Genomic DNA, 9,254 nt, shown 5'->3' with positions numbered 1-9,254 from the left:
ATTTTACAATACTTAAAAAAATGAATGGTGTCCATTTATTTTAAAAGATAAAGCTGCTAATTAGAAACATGGAAAAATAGTTAAGATGGCACATTGTTACAGCTATAAAAATAAAATGTCAATGTTAAAACATTACATGTTTAAACAAAAAGGTAAAGAACACAAAGATATGCTAATGGCATGAGGTTTCTTTTTGGATTAATGAAAAATTCTAAAATCACGGTGCCGGCTGTACAACTCTGAATATACTACAATCCATTGCATTGTACACCTTAAGTTGGTGCACTGTAAGACACAAAATTTTGTCTCAATAAAACTTATACAACAACGAAAAGAACAAAAAGAGCAAATAAAGGCAGCCAACGGGGAGACTTGGCAATGAAATGGTGAGCTAAGAATAGGAGAGGCATTGATGAAGGAAGGATGGGCTGAAGAAGGGATGGTGACGTAGGCCGGTGAGACCAAGGGGAGAAAACGTGGAAGAAGCCGGATGGGCTAGGGACCCCGGCCCTGAGGAAAAGGTGAAGGCCGCAGGGTTAACCTCCGAAAGGCGGTAATGGGGGGGGGTGGAGAGAAGAGGGCGTACTCAGCGCATGCGCCAGAAGCCTACTGCGGCGATCCTGGAGAGGCGGTCCTTTAACTTGCATCAGCACTGCGGTTTAAGGCGCCGCTGGTTTTTTTTCGCCTGTCCAGTTCTACCTTGGCCTGTGTAGCCACCTTAGACCCGCGGAATCTGTGCCGCTGCTCCCCCTACTCTCTTTTTCGGTGGCCAGCACTATGAATTCGTGCTACGACGCTCGATTCAGCCAGAAGGTAGGAGAAGAACATGGAGGGCGGCGGAGGGAACTCGGGACGGGGAGATCCTTAATCTGAGTATTCTCCCGGTTCACGAGAGGAAAAAGTGGGGGACAGCATCGGTCTCAAACCTACAAAAGGATGTTGAGAGTGTACTTTCCATTGTGAAAGGCTATAGACTCCTTTACTCTAATCATGGTTGAGGCACATGAGCGTCGGTATTTTCCATAACGTTGTTAAAAAATTGGGGGTCCCTCGTACGTAGCAGAGGTGTATTTAAAGGATGGGCCTTAGGAGTAGGCTTATCCAATTATGAGAGCTTTCTTTGCCTTTGTTCTGGGTAGTGGATCTTATTACGGAGACTGAGCGTCCTCCAGCTCCTCCCTGGGGGCCGGGGCGGATTCCGTCGAGATTTGCTCTCTGCAGTCACCTGCAGTGTTCCATTTCCCTAGTGTATCACACGGACCCCCATTAGGAAATGCTGGTAGTGTCCCTCCTTGAGTAGTGGGGCACAGCTTTACCGATATATATACATGCATCAGGCAAGTATATATAAGAAACGGAGGAGGGAGGGCTGGGCATAGGAGAGGACGGGCTTGGTGCGCATGTGTATTTGAGAGGTTGGGGGAGGCGCGGGATCGCGCTTGTATATTTGAGAAGGCCCTGATGCGGAGGGAAGGGGCCCCAGTTGGGGATAGGGGAGGTGAGCACGCGCAAGCTTGGGGCGTTGCGGGGGGCTGGGGCAGGGTGTCGAATGCGTAACTAAGAAAGCAAAGTTTCTAGTACACAGTTGGCAGCGGCAGTTGGGAGGGAAAGTGAAGGCGCGCATGCGTACTTGAGACGACATTGTGACTGTTGGCTTTAGGGTGAGAGAGGGGCGCAAGCGTATTTCAGACGGAATGACGGGGAGGGGAGGCGAGCGCCGTGGGTGTAATTAAGATTGCAAAATGGCGAGGGGGGAGGTAAGTTGTCTTTGCTTGGCCATCTTGGGCTAGGGGGCCCTGCAGAGAAGTAGAATCTACCTTTCTGGTTGGGTGAAGGGATCTGTCGACTGGGAGATGTCTTAGGCTGTGGCCAAATCCACCGGAAATTCACCCAGAATCTTAGCCTTTCAGTGGCCCATTGATTATATGTGGGTTTGAAAATGGGGAGGATATGACTGTCTAAAAGGTTTTGGCAGCTGACTGTGTGTAGGAAATGCATAAAATTGGAGCAGTGGAGCCAGGCCACATTCCGGCAATACACATTTGGAGGGCTCTCTGTCAGACTGTGGGCCGCCGTACTTGGCTCTGGACACATTCTCTCGTCCCATCAGAGCAGCAGAACACAGTGATTGCAGTATTGTGAGAATTTATTGTTATGTTGGTCAGAAGCCCTTGATTTCCCCCACTGCAGAATACTGGTGTGAGGATTTGGCTGTGTTTCCAAGTGCTTGTTACACTTTAAACCTAGAATTTGGGCAGATGGTAATGATGGTATGAAGGTGATCTAGGTTCATATCCTTTCCTCTAAATTATTTTTTTTTCTGTAAAACTTGAACCAGGGCAAAGATTTTTTTTAGGTAGCTGTACTGTCGTGGATCCCAGAGGGCTGTCAATGAATTTCTACTGTAAATCGCTAAAACTAATAGTTTAGCACTTAAATATGTAGCACAGAGGGCACAGGATTCAAAATAGAAGAGACCGCGGTTGCTCAATAATCCTCGCAGTGATCTCATACTGGTCCTTTTCCTTCTCTGAGCCCATTTCTCTATAGTAATAATTCTGTTTAGATGTCTGTAGCACATAAAACTATATGCAGGTGCTGGTCTACATGCTTTTACACATGCCTTAACTCATTTAGTACTCTCGACAATCTTATGAAATAGCAGTACCATTATTCATATTTTACAAATGAGAAATGTGGGGGGCACATGATTAAGTAATTTGCCCAAGGCTTTACATCCATTTGGATGGCTGAAACTGGATTTTTATCCAAGTTGTATAACTCCATAATGCTGTGCTCTTAAACATTATGCTTTATTACCCTGAAATGAGGGTTCAAAATTTAAAATACCCTTCTTTTATGATTGCAAATTTTGTTTGTAATTTACCTGTGCTGTTTAAGAAAGGCGACCTGTTTGCTCTTGGCCATTTTTTATTCAGTGCATTGTACAGGTCTACATATGGAGAAGACAAAAAGTAAAGAATTGTTGATTTGGAGCCTATCGGGGTGGCCATCCTTATCTACCCTTGTCTTCTATGCTTTTTGTTCTGCAGAGGGCTTAAAATGGCCGACTGCCGCAGACTGGACACACCCTTCTTGTTTTGCCTGATTTGAGATCTGGTCAAATGCTTTGAGACAGCAGTCTTGCTGCAGTAGAGATTTTTTTTTTTTTTTTGGTTACCCATTATTAATGTTTTGGTGTGTTAATGCAAATGTTCAATAATAAAGGAGAATTTTTTTCTTATAATAAAAGACTGAAAATACATGCATTTCTTTTTTATTATTGGTTAGGATGGATTCGCTGAAGTGGGATTACTATTGTCAGAGTTTTTAACACTCAATATGTATTGACAGATTTCATTCTGAAAAGGTCATACCAGTTTTTACTCACACAGGCATTGAGTGGTGTTTGTTTTAAAAAATATATGTTATGGATAAAAAACAGTAGTGTTTTAATTTTGCATTTCTTTGGTTATTAGTGAGTTTGGACTCCTTTTCCTCCATATATTTCTTAGCAGTTTAATTTTCTTTGGTGTGATGTTAGTTCAGGTCTTATACTGATTTATTTATTGGAGTTTTAGTTTAGTGTTATTGTTCTTCTATTTGAAAGTGTTCTTCAGATAAAGGCTATTACTCAGATTTCTGCAGTGTTACATATATCAGGTTATTGTTTGCCATTTAATTTTTGTTTTTAAATTTTGGGTTAGTAGAGATTCGAAAGCAAGTGGTCAAATATCTGTCTATTTTGTAATTTTTCTTCCATTGTTTAAGTTTGAATAGTTCCCTCAATCTAGAAATTTGGTAAATATTCATTGTAGCTTTATCTGAGGATAACCATCAAGTTTGGGGGGAAAGGATCTGTAATTTCACTGCCCAGAGATGACCCAGTGTTTATAAATGTGTTCACGTCTTTTCATTCCCTGCATTTTTCTACAGTTGATCATGTATTTGTACTATTTTATGTTGTGTTTTGTGTTTAACATTATAGCATGCATTTTTCCACATTAAACATTGTTTGCATTTGTCATCTGGTGGTTTCATGGTATCTACTTGTATGGAAATATTTTTGAATTTTCAGTATTTTAAATGATGTAATGAATGTCTTTTCAATTTCATTTAGTTTTTATTGTTTGTTTATTTTGAGTTATTTCTTTATAGAATGGAGTTCCAGAATTAGAATTGTTCATCAAAAAGTTAGAACGTTATAAAGATTTGCTATATAGTAACATTCAAAAAATTATGTCATTTTTTTTGTACCCAGTTACTTAGGTATTTAGAAAAAAATTTTTTTGCTACCTTATATGTAAGAGAATGGTGTCTTTGTTTTACTATCCATTTCTCTGATTCCTGGTGAGGCCAGACTCTCAAATGTTAATTATTAGCTCTTTGTGAACTATTCGATTTGTGTCTGAATGTTCTGTATTTGTAAGAGCTCTGTATTATGTGTTCTGTATAAGGATCTATTATCCTCTGTCATTTATTGCAAATAGCAAACGTGATTTGTTGCACATATACTCCTGGTATATGTTGCCATTGAGTGTTAAGAAATGTTTGTGATTCCAAAGACAACTGTTTAATGGGATACATATCAGCTTCTTGGTAGCCATTTTGAGATAACATTTGTCTGTCCTTTAAATAGATAGCCCTGTGTTTTTATTTAAATAGAGAGCAGTCTTGAGTGCTGCTGCATAGCATTGGTACACCCTGGCTTTGGGTGTGGGAAGAAGACAGGGCAACATTTTGTCCCTAATAAGAAACCAACTTAGACAAGACACAAAACAGTAGAACCATCCCCCCCATCCGTTCTGGGACTGATCTTATTTTGAATACTTAGGAGTGATCTGGAGGAGGATGTGGACATAGTGTGATGTCCACATTTATAGATAACATTGAACTCTTCAGGGGTGTAAAATGCTAGGAGAAACAGACTGTAACACCTGAGAAGGAAGGCATTGTGAGTGTGGGCTGACAGTGGCAGAATGGAACAGTGTAGGCAAGAGCATTAAGAAGACTTCAGGGGGAAGTAGTATGTTAAGCATATAAAAGTGGGCTTGAAGACATTGGGTCTGAAGACGGGGACCTCAGTGTTAAATGGCAACAATCTGTTGATGTCATCAGCTCAGTTTACTGGTTGCAGAGACAGAAGAGCCATTAAAACCCTAGGCCTTACTAAGAACAGTATGGGGCACAGAAAAATTCCATCCTGTCTTTGTATAAAACCATCGGAACCAAGTGATTAGTTAACACTAGTAATCTCTCCTCAAGGAGTCTCTTATTATCACTCAATGTTGAAAAGTGGTTGGGAAAATTGTATTACCTCCTTGTTTCATATTTCTTATTTATTTTGTTATTTACTATTATGTAGGTAATTTAGATATTCTTAAAATTTAGATATTCTTAAAATTGGTGTCTTAAAACATTTCCTGAAGCTGGGTCTCTTATTTGGGGTTCCAGAGAATCTGTTTAATTATATTTATTAAGTCAAGCTTTCTAAATTATCATTCCCAATCTATGGGCTCTATACTATCTCATATATTTAATAGCATTCTGATGTTTACTTTTTCAGTGAAGGGTGGGGATTATAGGATTTAGAGGTGCCCAGTGATTTGTTACTTACTGCTTTTTGCTATCGAATTACACTGGGTTAATCCAGGTAGTTGTAAGCCCCCATTTTTCAGCATTTTGTTAGTTGCAGGTGTTAAAGGAGGCTTACTGCCTGTTGGGGGGAGGTTCACAGATGTGTAATAAGCAAAACAAAACAACAGAGCTTGTATTGTAGAGGAGGTAGTTGAGAAGATCCTTTACTGGATGTCTCTGTCTGAAGCGTGGGAGTCCCATTTTACATCATGGCCAGTGTCTAGTTCCCAAACCTATCTCTGATCAGGAGTTAGGGAGAGCGTCTGGGTATTTGAAGTAGCCTAAAAGCCTTAACCTTTGATTTCTACAATCTCTTCCTCCCCTCTCTTGATGTTACAGCCAGCAGCAGCCTGGAGCAGCGCCCCCTGGAAAGAAATTTTACATCGGCCATTATAATACAACCTGATAAGTGTTGCAGCACTTACCAGGTTGTATTGTAATTGTCTGTGTATATGCCTGTCTCCCTTCCTATGTTCTCAGTTAGACTGTAAGCTCCTTGAGGGCAGGGACAGTGTCTTCTTCAGAGCCCAGCCTGGCACATTAGTAGGCCTCAGTAAATGTTTATTGGATGAATAAATGAATGAGTCATCAACAAACATTTATCGTGTGCCTGCTAAGGTGATCTCCACAGGCTCTGGACTGTCAACTGTTATTCACAACGCATGTGGTCAGAAACGTGCTGTTTCTTTCTAGTTATGTATATAAAGAGTTTTTCTGAGATAATGCTATTTTTGTGTTTGGATTTCAGTCCTTGGTACTTACAGATGTTGCTACCGTTACTACTGCTGACATCCTCTTCCTTGGTGGGACCTGGGTGATAGCTGCCAGATCAGGAGCTTCATCCTCACTGCCCAGGGCGCGCTAAATGGTTCCTATCTGTAGACTCATCCCCTTTTCAGTCCTCCTCAGGTCATCCTTCAAGTGGTGTTCCTGGGTAGGACTGCACGTTCTAGATGAGGGGTAGGCAAATGCAGCCCATGGACTGCCTTGTTTTGCAAATAAAGTTTTTTTTGGAACACATGTTATTTGTTGATATTTTGTCTGTGGCCTTTCTGTCCTGCAGCAGCAGCGTTGAGTACATCAGAGACCTGGTGGCCCATAAGGCCTGTCCTTTACAGAAAAACATTGCCTAACCTGCTTTGGATCACTAAGCGACGGTGATGGTTTCATGTTCCTCTCCATTCACCAAAGATATTTTTAGCATCTCAGAAACTCATTTATTTACCTCATTCATTATTCTTTATAACAGGTCTTTTTCCTATTTTACAGGTGGGCCAGCTAGAACACACTTCAAGCTAGATTGATTATAAGGCCTCCACCAGGGTCCAGCAGTTAGTCAGTTATACCATGTACTTCAGCATCAAGTTTGGAGCTTCATCTCTAGAAATTCATTTTGTTAAATCCTAACTGAAGAATGTGGCCATATCATACCTTGGTGCCTTATCCCTTGACCCCCTCCTTCCTGCACAGCTCTTTGCAGTGAGAATATGGAAAGTAACAAACTGATGTGAGCTAAAACAGAAAGGTAGGCCAAGGCAAATGTTTACCAGGTCTGAATGCTAACAGACAAAGAAATGGGGTTTCTGAAATACTCAAACTTCATACAGTTAGGAAGCCTGGACTTCCAAGACCTTAGGGCCTTTCCCTTTACCCTCCCTAACCTTCCACACATTGTCTTGGTAACCTGCCTATGGGTATATTGTGATTCATTTCATGTCATTAAAAAGTTGAGAGCTCCCATGTCCAATTCAAGAAAGCTATATCTAAAACAAACAGAAAAGAGAGAATATAGAATAGTCTCATTCTAGGAGTAAAATGGTAGGAAAGGCCCTCACAGCATTGTTTTTTGAGCTGCTTGTTGGATTTTTCCCAGCATCTTATTATGGAAAAATTTTAAATATACATACAGAAAAGTTGAAGAATTGTATATTGAAAACCTATCTACCTACCAATTGGATGTTGCAGTTAACATTTTGCTGTATTTGTTTTATTGCATATTCATCCCATCTTTGTCGGATAGGTTTTTAAAATGATTGTGGTGGTGTCCACTTCGAGCTCATCTGTATCTGACCCACATGGTACTAAAAAAAATAGTTTCTTTTTATTCTTACCTGTATTTCCCAAGTTGGAATGGATACTGCTGCCGCCTAACTATGTGTAAGCAGATCTGCCTGGCAGTGAGATTCCAGGGAGAGAAGCCATTTGACGTCTCAAGGAAAATGGTTATAGCTCACTGTTTACTGGAAATGGTAGGAGAAGGAAAGATGGAAGTCCTGGTCCAGTGCCAATGAATCCTTCCAATAAAACATCACCTACACTTCATTCACTTTACTGCCTGGGGCTGGTGGGGGGTGGCGCAGGGAAATGGGTCATTTTCCCAGCAGCTTCTACTTGGTTCTTAACTTAGACTTGATGAAGGAAAAACAATGAAGTCACATCAAAATGCCACCTAGGTGATTGAGGATTAGCACAACTCCTTAGAATATTAGAAGATGGATTTTTAATTTGGGGTACTGTCAAATAATACTCTTTTGGACCTTTTCTGTTAGCAATAGCCGCAGAGTCATTTTAGGAAGCACCACAAACTGAACTCTAATTTCTCTTCATCATGAACATGATAATGGTAAATGTTACCAGTTTCTGTCTCCCTTCATTTAGTCTCAAGGGCAGAGACTGTATCTTACTCATCTTTGTAATTCTCCTAGTAATAAATGTTTGAATTCATAAAAAATGTATTATTGCATTTAATACCTATCACATGGGCAAATACTAAAAAAATGTTATACTGGTGTTGGTGGGGTTATCCAGTTTCAGTGTAGTTCTTTGTAGGGGCAGTTTGGCTATATATATTATGGCAAAATAAGTATTACATGTCTTTTGACCACACAGTTTCATTTCTAGAGATATACCCCAAAATATTCTAAAGAAATCCTAAAGAAATATTCTAAGGATATCCTAAAAGATGTAGGTATGGGAATGTTTACAATGTTCATAGCAATAAAAAGTGGGGAAAAAAACTTAGCTATTCATGAGTGATCATTTGGATAGGTAAAATATTATTCATGTAATATTACAACATGGCATTAAAAATAAAAATAGTCTTGTAGATGAATATTTTACTTGGGAAGATTCTCAAGTATATTAATTGAAAAAAAAAAGCTAGAGGGCAATAGTATGGTTTTCATCCAGTTTTTGTGAAATAAAAATTAATGTTTGTGTACATGAAAGTAATTGGAGAAACATACCCCAAGTGTTAAACTTCCTGGGATTCTGCGATTTTTACTTTCCATCCTTAACGTATTTCTGGAATTTTTTTCATAGTGTACATTTATGACTTTCAAAGTTAGTCAAACATGGAAAGTATTCCCATTTTGAAATTTGTTGACTTAAACAGAAGTGGAATAAATTGAGTGGCAAGGGGGCTGGGAACTGGAGTAGTTTAGTTTAGAAAAGAGCTAGGTGGAGTGGGAGAAGGGAGTGGTGGAAATAAGATCTCTGTCTTCAGAGAGAGGCATTAACTACCAACCACTTTCTGTTCTTGGCTCCTTAGTGCAGGCAGTTCATGGTGAGGTGTCTACATTTACATTTGCCATTATTTCCCAATTATGCCCTATACA

The 9,254-nt window shown here is 40.0% G+C and overlaps 1 long non-coding RNA gene across 10 annotated transcripts in view; it reads left to right on the top strand.

The window, feature by feature from the left end:
* Nucleotides 1-755: 755 nt before the first annotated feature.
* The window catches only part of LOC116861203, a 48,568-nt gene continuing 40,069 nt past the window's right edge, over nt 756-9,254 (top strand). For 8 of the 10 annotated variants that reach the window (XR_004381445.1, XR_004381444.1, XR_004381440.1 and 5 more), the window contains exon 1: nt 756-813. This is a non-coding gene — a long non-coding RNA (uncharacterized LOC116861203). Of the gene's footprint in view, nt 814-1,481; nt 1,499-1,660; nt 1,758-9,254 lie in introns of those variants that run through there. The other 2 variants (XR_004381439.1, XR_004381438.1) reach the window with 2 other exon arrangements.

The sequence above is a fragment of the Lontra canadensis genome, unplaced genomic scaffold (genome assembly GCF_010015895.1).
Source record: "Lontra canadensis isolate GAN:19392208 unplaced genomic scaffold, GSC_riverotter_1.0 scaffold192, whole genome shotgun sequence".
Classification (NCBI taxonomy): domain Eukaryota; kingdom Metazoa; phylum Chordata; class Mammalia; order Carnivora; family Mustelidae; genus Lontra; species Lontra canadensis.
Note: the sequence above shows the minus strand (reverse complement) of the source record. Positions and strands in the feature narration are given on the sequence as shown.